The 17230-nt window shown below is 40.0% G+C and overlaps 1 pseudogene; it reads right to left on the bottom strand.

Annotated features, from left to right (window-relative positions):
- Positions 1–4194: 4194 nt before the first annotated feature.
- On the bottom strand, positions 4195–16990 carry LOC118906734 (annotated as a pseudogene).
- Positions 16991–17230: the final 240 nt, after the last annotated feature.

The following is a 17230-nucleotide window of genomic DNA, read 5'->3' as shown; positions in this document are numbered from 1 at the left end:
GTGTAAAAAATTGTTAATAAAAATTTAAAATGAAAACGCAAGCAGAGAATACTTGGCTAGATAGGAACAGTGACCTGTGATGTCAGGAGGCTCTGATCACCTCTTTACAGAAGCAGCTGGGGCTGGGCATCCGACACGTGGGAGGCTCAGAAGAGAAGCAGTGCTGGCACTGGGGCTGCTGATGTGTGGGTGAACAGAAGCCGCCTCTCCCATTTGAAGGTGGTACATTTTCTTGTGTAGAGTTCTGCTTCAGGTGGAGGACTCGTTTATATACTTGAAGACAGTAATCACATAACTCTACACGCGAGGTGGGAAGCACCTCAGAAGATCTGGACTTTGGTCTCAAATACCTCACTTGCCATCTGGGTAGCTTACCCTTCTCAGGTCTCACTTTGTATTTCTGCAAATTAAAGCACTGAGACCACATGATACGTGGCCTCTACCAGCTGTACAGCCTCATCGCTCTACGTCATCCCTTCTTTTTTCCAAACAGTTCCGATTTTAAGTTCAGGGAAGAAAACACAGTTTTTCATCTCTTTAGCATTGCTATTCTTTTCTGGACTCTCCAGTATCTTACTATTCTGTTCAAAGGAACAGTGTTCCAAAGTGAACATATGAGTTTCATGAAGCTATGGTGAGTGCAGAGCATGAAGATACACCACTTGTAACTTCTAAATTATAATGCAAAATCTCCGTGGCCTTTTTTTTTCTTTCTTTCTTTTCTTTGTCTTTTTTTAAAGTAATAATACTATACACTTGAAAATCACTTTCAACCACTGATAAATTACGGTCATTAGGAATCGAGCTATGGAGAACAGTATGGAGGTTCCTTAAAAAACTAAAAATAGAACTACCATACAACCCAGCAATGCCACTACTGGGCATATACCCTGAGAAAACCATAATTCAAAAAGAGTCATGTACCACAATGTTCATTGCAGCACTATTTACAATAGCCAGGACATGGAAGCAACCTAAGTGTCCATCGACAGATGAATGGATAAAGAAGATGTGGCACATATGTACAATGGAATATGACTCAGCCATAAAAAGAAACGAAATTGAGTTATTTGTAGTGAGGTGGATGGACCTAGAGTCTGTCATACAGAGTGAAGTAAGTCAGAAAGAGAAAAACAAATACCATATGCTAACACATATATATGGAATCTAAGAGAAAAAAAAAGGTTCTGATGAACCTAAGGGCAGGACAGGAATAAAGACACAGACGTAGAGAATGCACTTGAGGACACAGGGAGGGGAAAGGGTAAGCTGGGACAAAGTGAGAGAGTAGCATGGACATATATACACTACCGAACGTAAAATAGATAGCTAGTGGGAAGCAGTTGCATAGCACAGGGAGATCAGCTCGGTGCTTTGTGACCACCTAGAGGGGTGGGATAGAGAGGGTGGGAGGGAGGGAGATGCAAGAGGGAGGGGATATGGGGATATATGTATGCAGATAGCTGATTCACTTTGTTATAAGGCAGAAACTAACATAACACTGTAAAGCAATTATACTCCAATAAAGATGTTAAAAAAAATAAAGTAATAATACTATACAGTTGAAAATCACTTTCAACCGTTGATAAATTACGGTCATTAGGAATCGAGTTACATAGTAAAAGTAACTATTTTCCTTTTCCTAAATTGGTTGGACAATAAAAAGCAGCCTGATTACTCTTCATAGGAAAGGATGAGAATATGAACAGAGAAACTTTGTATACTACCTCGCACTATTTAGAAGCAACAAGGAGCATTCAGTGGTGTCTACCTAACCTTGTAGTTCCTCTAGTCAAATTCATTCATTCCATTCAGTTATTCCAAGCTGCTGTTAAAAAGTTCTAAAGATTTTTTTTGACATTTAAGAACTTTTTATGTACAATTCATACCATTTCAAATGAATCAAATGTGGCTGCATTATAAACTGCATATAAAGTGGTTAAGGTAGTTTCAATTTTAAAGGAGGTTTTCAGTTAAATGTCTGGGTTTTGCCTGAATGATGCCAAATAATCAGTCTGGTTGAGCAATTCACTCTTCAATCTATTGATTTGGTAATAAATAAAGTAGAAATACCAAAAAGCCTAAAAGCACTTGAGTATTAATGGATGAAGTTACCCTAAAGAATAAAATGGTGTGAAAACTAGAAATCAGCTTTCCAAGGAGGGAAAAAGACTGAAATTAGAGCAACCAAGTGAAAATTAAGAACATATCTATCTATTCCCCGTCCTGGGGAATTCCTTGGCGGGCCAGTGGTTAGGACTCGGTGCTTTCACTGCCGTGACCCTGGGTTCAATTCCTGGGCAGGGGAGTAATAAGATTCCACAAGCCGAGCGGTGCAGCCAAAAAAAAAAAAACAAAAAAAAACCCATAAAATAACATACCAACAATATTCCAATTGACATGTCTTCATTAGATTATTTATTTTTAACATTTTTTCCTTTTTAAATACATAGTAGGCTGGAAACCTAAGTCAGGCTTCCAGTATATTATTATCAGGAAACCCAGAAAGTTCTAACACCGTAACATATTTTCTTTAGATGATGATATATCATATTTCAAGGATGCATAGAGGGAATCCAATAATGCTCCAAATTCATAAAACCATAAAAACAGGTTTTATTTAAAATTAAATGAGAAGATAATATGCAAAGATACACAAAATCTTTATTAAATGACCACATAGTAATCTGATATAACACTTCCTGATACAAGAAAAGGGATTATGAACTAGTTCATAGTATATTAAAAAATTTCCAAAGTAAAACAAAATTTGCAAATAAAATATGTCTACACACATTGCCATTTCCTTTTATGACCAATTCCCCTCTATTTGGACATCCACCTTTCATATACCTATTGTCCTGTGCTGTTCCCTGCATCATGTTCCTCCTCCTGGATGGTGACACATTCCCTACAAGGTCTCTTCAAAACTATACCACCACCACAAAATTCCTTTTGCTACCAAGCTCTGATCTCAGCTGGCTCTCCTGGAAAATGGCAATAAGGTAAATACACAGTAAGGTGGTTTCAAGGGATGACAGGCCTTTTATGACCTGATTATGTACGTTATGTAGATGGCTAATTCCCCACACCAAAAGCGAGTCATTCCTAATTCTCATTGTCTTCTATATAGTCAATAGAGCTAGTTATCTAGAAGAGAGAGAAACACAGAGAAAGAGAGAGAGATAGAGGGAGAGGGAGAGAGAGAGAGAGAGAAATACATACAGATTTATTTTTAGGTTAAGAACAAACATCCTAAGATATCTAAAAATTCCATTTTGTGTCAGGGAAATATAACTGAAAGAGGGTGGTGGTTCAAGGCATTAAAAAGTGTCTGTACTGATGGGGTTTTGTATAGGGTAGCCCAGAACTGATGGTGATACCCAGGCAAAATGCAGGGGTACCAAATACCTATTAAAATAAATTGTAAACAAAAATCAAGCACAGATTAGATCTGAACAAATTCTTTTCTACTTAAGACAATGACCCCCAACTTAGAGACCACCAGCCTCTACCAGTTTTCAAGTGATGACAAGTAGTCCTCAAATTCATATACACACCCAGCCAACAGACTAAATAAAACACATGCTTCTCAACCATAGGGATGACTATTCCTCAAATGTAAATAGTTCATGATGTGATTAATAAAATCCAAATACATTCAAAGAAAGTATTGAATTCATAATTAGCTTGTCATTATTTTCTCAGCTAATATACAATAAATATTCAACTACTCGTATGAGTGAGTCCTTGAAATTTTGGGCTTTATAAAAAGTATCTTCATGTCAACAAAAGGGTTGAGAATGGCTAACCTAAGGTTCTATACTAAACTCTCCAGAAAAGGTTAGATGTACCCGGGTTCCAGTGCTTCTGTATGTACAACATACGTAAGCTGATCTCCCTACTTCCTTCCACAGTGATGAATAACCAAACTACAAGCATGGCACTAAGTTTCAGTGATGTGCAAAAAAAATGGATTTTCCTTTGAAGTAATAAATTTAAAGTAACAAAAGGAAAGTTAACAAATATATACACGTGACTAAAATCCATACAAAAATATATTAATTTAATTTATCAGATCCCCTCCATAGATAATCTGCACAGAGTACACTGAAATGTTCCCTTAGCATGAATTGACTATGATCTTCTCAGCTAAATGAGCCCACAGGGCTGCTTCACACCTGCTTTCCCAATATCACTCTGTAAAGAGCTCCAAGCTCATTAGCCAAGTGGACCTTCTTTAAAAACAGCAAGAATAACATGAAGAGCAAAGAATGGATATGAACTCATCAGCAAATCTAAGGCAGGTTGATTGCCTGGTCCTCCTTGAATTTGGGGATCTTCTTAAACTCACTTTGCTTGAAGAAAAGCTGGGCCAGGATGTGGTCTACTGTGGCCTGGAGATAATCGTCCATGTCAAGGGTTTGCAACTGACAGTGGAAACAAAAAGAAGATGTATCAGCACCAAATTACTCAGGTTCCTACAAAGATCTTACAGCCATCAAGGCATTTTCAAGACTGTAGGTACATAGCTGTGTAACATTAGGAGCTATGAAATCCTGTGAATGGTCCCCTTGTACACTTGTCTTCTTTTGCCATGGGGAGCTCACCATTTCGACTCTGGGAATAAGGAAAGTCTGACTGATCACTAGAGATGCTGAGGCATCTGAAGCTTTCTTAGAAGGGACCTCCATCCCACTGGGAGGTAGTTCTCCTTAAAGAGGGAGCAAGACCTTTAGTCTACTTGTAAGCAGGGACCAGTGGCCAAAGGGCCTCTCAGAGCTCCATGCCCAGAGGCACATGACGGAGGCAAATGTGGCTGCCAGGTAAGTAGTCCTCCTCCTGCACAGCCAGAGGCAGTCGTTAATCTCTGCCTATCTGGCCTGGCTGTCCAGTTGGCTGGCTCTGACTCTGTCTGTCTGTCCTTGTGCCCTCTCTCTATCACGATCTTACTGTCCTTTCTGCACCCCTCCCCCTTGACACCACCACTCTTTCTCAGCCAGCCTCTCAATTTCTGCATGTATGTGGGTCTCTCTGGGTCTCTCACTGTGTTTCTGTCTCTCTCTGTGTCTGTGTGTGTGTCTCTGAGCTTATCTGTCTCTGAATCTCTCTCCTAACTCTTTGTGTGTGTGTCTCTAGGTATGTCTGCCTTTCCCTGCCCCTCTGTGTATAGGTCTGTCTGTATCTGGGTATGTATGTATCTGTGTGTCTCTCCTTCTGTGTCTCTGTCTCTTTATGGGTCTCTGTCCCTCTTGGTGTCTATGTCTGTATGTCTCCTTCTATTTGTGTATCTGTGTTGTTCCTCTCTTTTTCTCTGTGTCTGTGTCATTCTCTTTGTAGATCTCTGTCTCTCTGTATGTCTCTATCGCTGTGTATCTCTGGGCATGTATGTCTCTCTCTGTGTCCCTATGTCTCATTCTGTGTTTCTCTCTAGGCATGTGTTTCTGTCTCTCAGCCTCTCTTTATTCTTCCTCCTTCCTCTTTCCCTTCATACCCCTATGCAAAATACATCCCCGTTAGAAACACCCCTAATACCCCTTCTAGTGGGTTAGTCGGGGTTATGCTCCCTCAAGATGCATATCAGACATTCCTGGCGGTGGGGGTAGATGTAAAAAAAATTCCTCCTACCCAAAATTCTGATTCATTTTTTCCTTGCCTGTTGTGGATCACTCCCTTAAATTGCTTCTTTTCATTAAAAAAAAAAAAACAACCCTCTACTTCTTTTCTCTTTTCAAAAGATTTATATTCTTTAATTCTTGACTTGTATTTAATAATTTTCAATTGTTATTTTTATCCTTCTTTCATATTTTTAAGTTTTAATTTGTTGGTATTAGCCTTTCACATCAATCTTTAATTAATTTTTAAAATTCCCTTTTCTTGATCTTAATTTTTTTAACTCTAACTTGCTGTTTTAATGAGTTTTTCCCTTCTTTTCCTATTTATATTTGATTTGACTTCATTTTGCTTCATGATTTGTTCTTATAACAGCTGTAGAGAATGATGACCAAGGGGGTGGCAGTAGCGGTGAGCCCCACACCAAAAGCAGGGGACACTGGAATCCTCTTCCCCCCGAGAGTCTACAGCTAGCTTTCCATTGCACCTCCTCTCACAGAGCTCTTCACAAACCTCATCCCAGGTACCCCCAGGAAGGTTCAGAGACCCAGAGAAGCAGATGCTGGAATTTTCCAGTGTCCCTCAAAGAAGGGAAGTGTCATCATGGGAAATAAGCACCACTGAGCAGGATGGCATAGGTTCTGTAGATGATACTGCTGAATTCATGCTGTGCTCGCCCCTGGAGATCTTGTTGGGTCTCCATGTAGGAAGAACCACGGCCAAGAGAAATGTCTGTCTGTTCCTGGATTTGCCCCAGGAATACCCAGACTCTTATAATTCTCACCCAGTCTCAGCAGGGAACCTAGTCCTAAGGACTGTTCAAAAATCTAAATTCCACTATTTATTCTTGTTTTTCAAACACATTATTCTATCTAATTAAGGAACACTGGGGTGAATTTTTAAAAGCAAACAACTATTTAATACAATAAACAATTCCTCTTAATGTATGTTTTATACTACAGATCATGATGTATCAGATTTGCTTAAAACAAAGAATGATGGGAAGGAATGCTACTCCTTCTTGGTAGCACTGCTCTATCATACTCAATGTTACTTCACGTCTCCTAAAGTTTCTTTTCATATACAAGAGGCTCTTCTTTTCCTCTCTCTGCCAAGTAAATTCCAGAAGAATAAACTAGCCATGCTCACTTCAGCTCCTCCCTCTCTGTCTGGGAACTGGCAAAGCTTCAAAAATCATGCTCTGCTTCTCTATGCTGTAAGGTAGTACAAGGGCCCACCTCAACGTCGGAAGGCCAGCCCAATTCTGGAGATAGATATTAGGAAACCCACTTGCCCACAGATATTAATCATATTCTCTAATACCTGCTTGATTAGTAATAGAAATGATTTCCTGGATCTCTATATACTGCTCTTTGGTCTTTTTTCTCAGCTGGTTGAGAATTGGGGGAATTAAGAGGGAATGTGATGTATTGGATCCCTTTATAACTGAATGAAAAGATTATTTGATTCTTCTCTTCACACATTCGTTCAGCCAGTTCATTCATTCAATCATTTATTCAACACACATACACTGAGGGCCCCCTATGATGCAGATACATTGCTTAGCAGAGTATTCTGCACTTCACTGGCACTCAGCAATCTCTCTTAAACTGGCTTATTCTCACCTGGTCTCCAGTGCTGAAGGCAAGAATGAGAAGTAATTCCTTATCGCGTGTACTCTTAATGTAATGCTGGGTTCCAGTGGGGAAAAATATCACATCTCCAATGTGAACGTTAAACTCTATGGTACACTGAGCATTGATAATGCCCACCTAAGGAGGGGAAAAAACTATGCTGAAGTTAAGCAAATAAAATCAAATATTCATTAAGGATAAGTATTCATAGTGAAGAACAGATGGATAAAAGCATATGGTTATAAAGGGACTTCTCAGAGAGGGTAAATAGCAGAAAAGAGGCAATCCTTCACATTAACTCTCCTGTTTCTGAGACAAAGTCCCACAAAAATTAAAAGATGCTCTATTTAAAGTAAATGTCCCTCAAAATGTATTAGTGAATTCAATAGTGTAGAATATCATGCAAAAAGAGCATTAATCACCATGTTCTAATTAAGGGTTATCAATTCCATTCCCTAATTAGGCAGAGGATTTAAATTGCAGTGTTTTACCACCTCTATGCCCTCCTTTCTGCTTGCTTGGGAAAATTCAGCCTTCTGGGAGAGCAGCATCCTAATGGTCTTTTAAAAAAGAGTTAGAGACTAAATGTGCATACAAACACACACATATGAGCACAAAGCACACCAAAAATAAAATCTGATCCTTGAAATTAAATTTGTGGAAGATTACAATGCCCTTTTCCAATTTATTAAAGCTTTCACTTCTAAAAACAAAAAACTTTTGCTATGGGTGACATAAAAGGTGAATTTCAGTCTGGTCTGATTCTTTCTGTCAAGACTGATTCAGGTACAAGCTAGAGAAGCCCATTTTACCTGTAGCTCTCCCCAGGAGCCCTGTAGTAACATGCTACTTCGTGTGGTTTTTCTGAAGAATCAAAGGGGGTGATATTAATAACTTCACCAAGATGACAAGTATGCGTCAGAAGGATCCTGGATAAATGGGGATATATGGCCACCCTGCTGGTGCTCCACACCTCCCCCCGCGCCCACTCATCTTACACTGAGAGGCAAACAGCCAATTTCACGGTCCCCAAAGTGGAGCACATTAAATGCTTGCATTACCTGAGAATGCAAAACTCTGAACATGTAAGCAGGTATTCCAGCCTCTCACCATTAGTGATAAACCTCTTTATCAGTTCTGAAATGTTCTTAGCCCCTTCGCATGCTAAGAGCAAACTTGGAAGTTACCTAGCAGGACCTGCATGGTATCCTCTGTGGAAATGGCCCAGAAAGCCATTGGCACAGAGTCCTATTATGTTACCAACAACTGAACCAAAACAAAGAAATACCTCCAGTTTGCTTCTTTCTGCATTGAAAAGGAAAGTTCAAAAAAAACCTGTTCACAGAGAAATTACCTTTGCACATCCACTTATTACATATCCCATTTCATTTGCATTAAAATGAAAATGTGGCTGTCTTAAGCCATTGTTATAAATCCTGAGTGTACTCAAAGTGAGGGCATTTTGGTACTTGAGAAAGAAAAAGAAACATGAAATCCAGTTATTTAGCCAACATTCAACTCAGCAACTTAACAATTCATATAATTATAATAATAACTAATATTTATGAAGCCCTCACTGAGAACATGCAATTTTTTATGTCCTTTACATTATGTCACTTGTCCCTTATAATAATCTTATAAGGTTGCCACCAACCTTATGAGATGAAATTAAAATCTAGGTTGGTTGAGTATACTAGGGTCACACAGTGGCAGAACTGGGATCTGAATCAGGGAATTTGATGCCACAGCTGTGCTCTTAGTCATTAAGCAATACAGCCAGTTGAGCATTTAAAACAAATGAAAATGAAAAGAGAAATGAAAAGAGAAATCTCACGAGCATCCAGTCTCTTTGTTAATGTAACCACCCACACCAAGAAGTTAAGCTCCCAAATTCACAATGAGGCCTCAATCAATAGTTTGCATTGATCAAATCAACCAGTGTTTGACTAGCTCTTTCCTTTTCCTTTGTCCAGAAAAATGATGAATCCAATCTAAATCTCATATTTCATCCATTTTAATAATAATTAAATAATAATAATTAAATAATGTTTTAATAATTTCAAAACATTTTTCTCAATTACCTGATTCAGGAATTCACTAAAAATTTTTTCATCGTTGCTTAGTTCACTTCTATTTTTCCAATATTGTGCCAATTGTATTACTCCTCCTGGAAATTGATATTCTTTTGAACCTGAATCAGAGGAAGTTTAAAAAACAAAATAAGATAAACTACTTCAAAATGGTACTACAAAAGGAGAGTCAAATGCAGTTCCAGTAAGGTACATAGCCCTTCTACAGTTACAGAAAGTTTATGTGGTAGGAATTGCCAATACCATATCCTATGTTCCCCCAAGATATTGATCTGATACTGTCAGATACTATCCTAACTTCCCAAACTCTCCTGAAATTTCTAACATAGAGTGACCTCTTTAAGACAGACATTCAAGTCAGGGGACCTGGCTGGAAAACGTGAGTCATCCTAAATACCAATCCCTACCTCTCCCCTCAATCGGTCAACGAAGCCGTGTCAGTCCTGCGTCTCTAAATTCTCTGCTTCTCAACAACTCTTTCCCTCTCACACAGTGCAAGCCACCATCATCCCCTACTTGAGGGACTGCAGGAGCCCCCCTGAGTCATCACCCTGCCTCTCACCTGGCCACTTCCAATTATTCTCCACAATCCAGCTGGATTGGTCATCACTTCAAAAAACAAAACTAACACCAACTCTAAAAGATATATGCACCCCATGTTCATCGCAGCATTATTTACAATAGCCAAGATACAGAAACAACCTAAGTGCCCAAGCTCACAGATACAAGAGAAGAGAGTGGTAGCTGCCAGTGGCTGGGGGTGGGGGTGGGTGAAATGGTTGAAGGAAGTCAAGAGATACAAACTTCCAGTTACAAAATAAACAAATCATGGGGATGTAAAGTGGAGCAAGGCAGCTATAGTTAGTAATACTGTATTGCATACTTTAAAGTTGCTAAGATCTTGTAAGTTCCCAGTGACAAGGAAAATATCTGTAACTATGTATAGTGATGGATGTTAACTAGACTTATTGTGGTGATCGTTTCACAATATATACAAATATTGAATCACTGTGTTGTATACCTGAAACTAACATAGTGTTGTATGTCAATTATACCTCAATAAAATAAATAAATAAAATGATAAAAATAAATAAATTTAAAACCTCATTGTGTCACTCTCCTATTTAAAGCCCCTTAATTGCTACATGATTGGCCTCTCCTCTCTCATAAGCCTCTTCTACAGCATCCCCCAGCCCCAGCACACCCCCCTCACACTCTGAATCTTTTTTGCACATTCTCTTTTGTTTCCAGCCCTTTTCTCACATTTCCTACTCTGTTGAGAAATGTGTCTTTTCAAACTTCTCTTGACTGCGACCCACTGTAAAAAACACATTACATCTCAATCCAATACACCTATATAATCATATATATAAATACTTAACTAAAAAGGCTTCACAAAATAATATACTATACCTTTCAGGTCATAAAATTATCTCCACACAAGGTTATCTGGAGACTGTGAGCAATCAGCATTGACAACCAGTTCTGCCAAGTTGGGAGGAAGACTGACCCCCTCATCCTCTTTTTGCTTACGGAATGTTCTAATGAAACGAATTCCACCTTCAGGCTGAAACACATAAGAGACCATATAAGATATTTGTGAAACGTTCTACACGTTTTAGCAATAGAACGGGCGGTAGCTGAGGATAAGGCAGCACTGGCACCAGTGTGGTTTTCAGTGGCCCAGTCAAAAGAGCTGACCTCGATTAGCCTAAGGCTTGTGATCTTTATGAAAATCTTCCAAGTATTCAATGTATGGGCATTGGTATTTTATGGTCAATATAAACTCCTGCAAAAATATACACTGGTTCCCATGCTTACCAGCACTCTCACTAATGACTCATTTCCTCTACTTCTCCCTATAACATTAGAGCAGGATCTGCTGCAAGATAAATCTCAAAATCTTACTACTTAGATTCCTAAATTTCCCACAAAACCCCTTCCGGGTGCCACTCACGGGCCATCACCCATTTGCACAGGCAGCACCCACATCTGACCCTCTATACCCAGCGTTATCAGCAATCCCTCCAGCGACAGTGTAACTACTGAAAGAGAGCAAAAGTAGCCATTCCTTAGGAAAACTGGGGGAACCTCTGCATTAGACTAGGAAAACACAGTTACATTACCTGTAGCAAAGTTATCCCTGGATGAGCATATGGCTTTTCAGAGATGAAAATTATAGTAATTTTTAATAACCATATCATAACCTTTCTACCAATTCACTACACAGTAGCTTCCTATAGCAGTCCTTCGTAAGGGAAAATAAAGAGCAATTCACCTTCAGTGCCCTTGAGCCCATTACCCAAATGTCACTTTGTTGACTGCTGCCTTAGAAACCCGAATATTCATGCCCTCTTTGTACCTATGTAATGCATACCCTCATGGGAGTTGTTCTCAGCAGTGGTACAGACCTCAGGTGACCTGGAAGCAATGTCCTCAGGTATAGAAAAAATTACATCATCAGCTTCCAGGGTCTGAAGTTCATGATGTGTAGAAAAGAAGAGCAAGAAAAAGCAGTCTTTGCTCCCCACATGCTCTATCCAGTGTACTGTGTTTTTAGGGAAGAAGATCACTTGGCCAGCTGTTAACACTGTGCGTGGTAACAACAGCACCATCATCAGCCACCCCAATCCGTGCTGTCCCCTGAAACATAAACGGAAGAGCTCATCCAACACTACTTTAGAGCAAGGTTCCTCAACCTTTTTTCATTACCTCCCTTCTAAGGTACCACGTTAGACATTTTTTTCTAATCACCACCCTATGAAATGTTAACACTACAGAGGTACTGTAGATCTGTACACTGTATACACATACTGCTCATGTACTACATGTACATCTATGCTTTATACATAAAAAGAGTAATATCTTTACCCTGCTAACAACCAGTTTTTGCCCCCTTTTGGGCAATACCACCCCCACTGAGCATTTAGAGCTCTAAGTTCACGCTAGTTTGATAGTCTGAAAAGACTGCAGGCACATGTGTACACACATGCATGTGTGTGCTTGCGTGTGTTTGTGTGTGTACGCATACAGAGGCATATGTATTTTCCAGATAAGAAAAAGTCTGCATACAATTTTGATAATAATAATAGTAATAGTGATAACATAGTGCTTTTACTGTGTGTCCAGGTATTCTTCTAAGAAGGGTTTAATCTCATAGAGATAAAGCTCTAATCTCTCTCCTTGTTGTAAATTTTAAAATCAAGTGAATTGTCCAAGTATAAAAAGGGAGTTTTATTAACAACAACAGAAATATATCACACACAAAAAACCGGCTGATCTATTAATAAGATCATCAGGGTAAGACCAAACTCTGAAAGTTCTATGAGAGCTTAGTCACTACAGCTTCCCCAGTGTCTGGAATACAGAAGCCATAAATACATTTCAGAATTAATGACTTATTTGAAATTCGAGTAGGTACACTAATTTCACTTCCAAAGAATTCTGAAAGGTCTTAACCACAAAAGGGCATCCAACTGGCTGATCACAGAGACTCAAGGCTGAACATCAGCAAACTAGTTTGTTATTACAGTCACTGCTTTATTCCTTGAAGGGAAGCTGTAGTTTCTTTGCTCATTAGATCACAGCTACCAGTTTTAGCCTTTGGCTCAAAGGATGGAACAGTGGGGATTTCCCTGGTGGCACAGTGGATAAGAATCCGCCTGCCAATGCAGGGGACACAGGTTCGATCCCTGGTCCAGGAAGATCCCACATGCCGCGGAGCAACTAAGCCCGTGCACCACAACTACTGAGTCTGCGCTCTAGAGCCCGAGAGCCACAACTACTGAAGCCCGTGCACCTAGAGCCCGTGTTCCGCAACAAGAGAAGCCACCGTTATGAGAAGCCCGTGCACCGCAACGAGGAGTAGCCCGCGCTCACCGCAACCAGAGAAAGCCCACGCACAGCAACGAAGACCCAACACAGCCAAAAATAAATTAATTAAATAAATAAACAAATAAATACATTTATATATAAAAAAAGGCTGGAACAGTGATCTTAGCTTAACAATGTATGAAAAATGATTTCATACTGAAGAAAGAAGTTCAAAGTGATGCCAAGAATAATTAAAACAAACAGGTTAATGCTTCAAGGCACTGATAACAATCTGAGTACACAGCCAAAGCCTGGATGTTGTCTATCACTTATTTAAGTAGGTTTTGCAACAACCTAAATAATAGCCTGAGGACACACAGCACAAATGCTTAAAGGCAGAACGTGGGCAGACTGGTGATACCTGTACAAGATAGCCGTGTTCGGAGGCCATTGCTTTTTATTCTCAGGGTCCCCAGAGTCCTCTGTGATCTCTGACTGTTCAAGCTGCTGCCAAAGGCCTCTTCTTCAATGCTGAGATAGTCTTTGACATTGTTCCTGTACCAGGCCCACTGGATTGCACCACCGGGGAACTCAAACACCTGAAAAGCCATAAGCAAATCATCAGCATGGAGGCCATCTCCTGAGGAACGTGAGGCCACCACGGCCTATGGAGTAAGCGGGAAGCACAAGGGAAAAGGCAGTGGTGGTGTGGTGAGTACTGGAGCCCCCAAAAGGAAGAGAAAGAATAGGTCTGCAAGACTCCAGGAGACAACGTGGTACATGCAGTGCTATCAGTCTCTGTTTGACATAAAAAAGAACACCTATCTTGGCAAGAGAACAGGGCTGTCCGCACTTCTCCCCTGCAGCCAAACATAGAACTATCTACTAAAGAAAAATTCTGCCTGGAGCCAATATCCACCCAACTTTCCCCCTTCTCTATCCCTCACTTCCCTTCCTCCAAACAGCCCGCAGCTGCTTCCTTCCAATGAAGAGAGAACAAAGCTTAGAAAACAAGCAATGGAAACTTTGTTTTGAAATCACCATTTATAATAGATGATTCTTTTTCCTAATACGTGTGATCCATACCTTGGATTTAGGTAAATGATTAAGAAACTTGAATTTTGGATCAACAGCCTTTTGCACCATGGGAATTGCTGTTTGCGGAGGCTGGGCTCCAGGTTCTGAATGGGGCTGAGAGTTGTTAACATAAACCAAGGAGAGAATCAGGACTCCAGATGCTGTGGTAATGGTGCAGGCCAAGAGACACACCAGGAAAATGCTCGTCAGTGACCACTGCCTCTTCTTTTCCTAGGAGAAATTATGAAGCCATTATTCTCTACTCTTGATGCATGAGAAATATTGCCTCCTTTCTCAGTTTGGTTTATTTTCTCTTTATTTAAAAAAATGCATTTGTGGGATAAACATACTGAGTAAAATACTACATGTGTAAATAAATACACACATACGTACACTCACAGTATGGTCAGGCCCCATAAGACGGCTGCTCTCTTGCTCTCTGTACACCCCCTGCCCCCCTCCCCAGCCCTGCCTCACGCTTACTTATGCGTATGACTGCCTCCCCTCCTAAGTGGAAAGTTTAATCAGTAACCACCTGCGTGATCGCTGCGCCCCCAGCTGCCCCCGCTAACCACTGTTCTAGCTCTGGGACCAGACCAGCTCCAGTACGTTCAGTCATCAACAGGAAAGCATGGCTCTTGCGATGGTTGCTAACCCAAAGAGCTGTGTGGAGATGTGTTCCACGGTCCCCCTGGCAACCAAGGAGCCCTTTTGATGTCATGCCCCCTATAACCGATAGCCTCTTCCTCCCCTGTGCAGGGAAGATTGCTGTCGTGTCCTGCCTGCCTGCCTGCCCGTACATGGTGGGTGTCACTCCAGGACCTCGGCCTCTGACTTGTAAGAGTCCATGTCCGGTGAATCACTGATGTCTCTGCCGCTGACTCAGGCTCTCTCTTCAGTCTAGCAGCTGGGCAAGTGCAAGGACTGCAGGCTGCGGGGCACAGCCCCACACTCACACACCCCCCATACACCCAGATGACATCCAAATAAACAAGGATAAAAATAAAAATATAAGGAGCTGGGGCACAGAATAATACTAGAAAATTAAGTACCCAGTTAAGTTTGTATATGAAATGCATTCCAAGTCAGTCAGCCCCTATTTACCGGTTTCTTCACCTGAAAATCAAAGAGGTTATAAGTAGTTTTTTCTAAGAACTTTTTGGTTCCAGAATGTACAAATGCATTTACATGTACAGCTAGATGCATGGGAATAAGCAACATAGCAGTAATCAATGGGCCTGACAGGTCTCTGTCTCTCTCTCCCTCTCCCTCCTTCATTAAATGCTTCATTAAATTCCCTTCCTCCTGTGTATTACCTACATGAGCCTCCAAGTCACCACCCATCTCCAAGTCATAATATTTCCATGTATTTCTATGTTACAATTTCCTGGTTTCATATCACAAATATATGCTATAAACAGCAGTATTCTTTCTGAGTTACAATCCACATTACTGAAAGCTGCCAAGAAAATACACACCCTAACCTTTGGACCAATTTGCCCTCACTTCTCTGACCGCTAAAATGACGTTTATAAGCAATGATGTCCAGGACTCCTTTTCCACTGCCCTCTGAGTTCCTGGTCTTTCTCTCTGAGCAAGCAAATCTTTTATCACTAATAATTCTAACAGACATTCTTACTTTAACAATCTTAAATATTCAAAAGAACACAAATAACAAATGTTGGTGAAATGTTGGTGAGGAGAAAAGGGAATCATCATACGCTGTTGGTGGGAATGTAAACTGGTGCAGCCACTGTGGAAGGATGGAGGTTTCTCAAAAAAATTAGAGATATAACTACCATATGACCTGGCAATTCTGCTCCTAGGTACATAATAATAAAAAAAAAAAAAACACTTATTCAAAGAGGTACATGCACCCCAGTGTTCATAGCAGCATTATTTACAATTTCCAAGATATGGAAGTGTCCATCAACAGATGAATGGATAAAGAAAAGGTGGTATATATACAATGGAATACTACTCAACCATAAAAAGGAATAAAATTTTGCAATTTGTAGCAACATGGTTGGACTTGGAGGGCATTATTGCTAAGTGAAATAGGTCTGACAAAGACATGATATCACTTATATGTAGAATCTAAAAAATACAACAAACTAGTCAACATAACAAAAAAGAAGCAGACTCACAGATACAGAGAACAAACTAGTGGTTATCAGTGGAGAGGTGGGGGAGGACCAATGTAAGCGTTGGGGAGTGGGAGGTACAAACTATTGGGTGTAAGATAGGCTACAAGAATGTACTGTACAGTACAGGGAATATAGCCAATATTTTGTAATAACTAAATGGAGAGTAATCTTTAAAAACTGTATAAAAATTTAAAAAATTATCAATTCTTAAATGGTATATTTTGTATAGCATAATCATTTACCAACATATTCAATTTAACATTGTATAAGGGTAATATACTGAACAATAAACAAATCATTAATGCCATGAACAACAATTCATAGAAAGCTGGGCCATTAAATAGCTAAAGGAGTTAAGAGTTTATGAGAGATGGCAAGTCAGGAGATATTCAGAGCAGGAGATGCTACCTTTCTGAAGAAGGTCACTTGAAGAGAGCCGGTCTAAAGAGGGACTGTTTCCTGAGCTCTGCAGAAAGGTTATGGGGGGAACTAATCTCACGATGTAAGTCGCCATTTACATTCTTACCATTCTGGATATGGTATTCATCTTCCCCACAGACACAATATTCTGCTTTGCATCTTCATGCATTTCAAATGCTAAGTTGTCCACTGGCATAGATGGGCAAGCAATTCACTGAAAAAGAAAAACAGGGGAGGGATGTAGCTTTAGCAAATGGAGAGATCCCTGAGGGGAGAAGAATGATAATTCTTAAGGAAGGAAGTGCTTATATAGAGCGGAAAGTTAAGGAAATGAAACAAGGAAGTTGTTTCTTAAACAATAATCTCAGTTGAAAAAAAAAAAAAAACCCCGTAGAAAGCATTGCCAAATTAGAGACCAACAAAACACTTCTTTTGG

This window comes from Balaenoptera musculus, chromosome 14, assembly GCF_009873245.2.
Source record: "Balaenoptera musculus isolate JJ_BM4_2016_0621 chromosome 14, mBalMus1.pri.v3, whole genome shotgun sequence".
In the NCBI taxonomy this organism is placed as follows: Eukaryota; Metazoa; Chordata; class Mammalia; order Artiodactyla; family Balaenopteridae; genus Balaenoptera; species Balaenoptera musculus.
This window is presented reverse-complemented; position numbering and strand designations above follow the sequence as displayed.